Below are 1,598 nucleotides of genomic sequence, written 5' to 3' on the forward strand. Positions count from 1 at the left end.
CATTGGCGCATACGCAAACACATACCTCTCCTCAGTAGAGCCAAAGACAGACTGAGGAGTAAAAACCGCGCGCTGCTGACTGGATTGTCCCGCAGGCCAGAGCAATACACCACAGAGCAATCGATACTCTCCACGGATACGTAAAAAATAAAAAACTAACGGAAGGATTTGGGTGAAATACATACAAACGAGTATTAATACTCGTTACACGATCCCTTGCAGCTCGGCCGTTCTGCTAATCCAGGTGCACCGGATCCACATCATCTTCGGGCTGGGCTTGGAAGACTGGGACCCTCTCCTTTCTTATGGTCGCAATGTTGTGGAGCACCGCACATGCGCCAATGATGTCGCAGGCTCTGTCTTGTGCAACCCTCAGGCCATGAAGACAGTTGAATCGTGCTTTTAGTTGCCCAAAGGTCATTTCAATTTGGGCTCTTGTCCTTGCAAGAGCCACATTGAATTGTGCTTGGGGCCCTGGTGCTGGTTCTGGGTATGGGGTCATGAAGAAGGGTCTACATGCACAGCCTCTGTCTCCATTTAGGACCCCATCATAATGACCTATGAGATGAACACTGTTAGATCACTTCATAAAATAAAAAATTAAGCAATGATTTCTGACAAATAAGATTATTTCCTATACCTTCCTCAAATCTCTGGCACAATGTAGACTCCCTGAATATTCTTGAGTCGTGGACAAAGCCTGGCCACTTGGCTTCAATATTTGAAATGAGGCAGGTGGAGTCGCAGATCATCTGAGAATAACTGAGCTCAAGTCATGGATGATGTACAGTATTATCCAAAATCTGACACCTACTGTCTAGCACTGACATTGTATAATTGTCATTAAAATGTTGGATTATTTGCATCAGTTGCTGAGTTGTAGCTCATTTTTAATTTCATGTAAGTGATAATGTCATAAGTACCTGTACATTAATGCGGTGAAAGGATTTTCTGTTCACAAAATCCGCCTCATTTGGTCCTGAGGGTGCCTTGATGGGGATGTCCCGAAAATCTCTTTAGGGCGAGATAGACTCTTTGGACTGCACGGCATGCAGCGGCTTTGCCGATATTTTCAGTATTGCCAACTAGGTATAGGAATGCGCCACTAGCAAAAAAGCGCAGCCCTATGCATATAGTCTGTGTTACTGTCAACGCACGGCTGCGCTGGGTGGTATGGGCAATGTATGGTTCAAGCAGATTTATTAGGTAAAAGATACCTTGCCGACCAAATCTATAGCACTCAAATACAAAAACATCTGAATGATGCAAAGGATCTCGGCGACCTCTCAGTACTCTTTCCCTGCGAAAAGCTAATCTAATTAAAATTGCTCCTTGATCAATGGGATCTCTAAGGAAGGGAGCTGCCATTTTAGAGGGGTGTGTCAAGTGCTTTCATTAGGTAGAAGTACGAGTTTTTATACACAGATCCGGCTAACTTTAAGTTAGCCTGCGCTGGAGCAGGTTTAAGATTAAGGATGTGTTGCTGTGGTAACTTAGTCGGCTAGACTTTAAGCTTGCTTCAAGGAATGGAAGAAGCCAGACTTCTGTCAAGTTATCCTGAGAGTCATCCGGCTAACTTCAGTTAGCCAGCTATGAGG

The 1,598-nt window shown here is 44.6% G+C and overlaps 1 pseudogene; it reads right to left on the reverse strand.

The window, feature by feature from the left end:
- Window positions 1–235: 235 nt before the first annotated feature.
- Window positions 236–1,368, reverse strand: LOC117972524 (putative nuclease HARBI1; annotated as a pseudogene).
- Between the last annotated feature and the right edge of the window lie 230 nt (window positions 1,369–1,598).

Source organism: Acipenser ruthenus, chromosome 6 (genome assembly GCF_902713425.1).
Source record: "Acipenser ruthenus chromosome 6, fAciRut3.2 maternal haplotype, whole genome shotgun sequence".
Lineage (NCBI taxonomy): Eukaryota > Metazoa > Chordata > Actinopteri > Acipenseriformes > Acipenseridae > Acipenser > Acipenser ruthenus.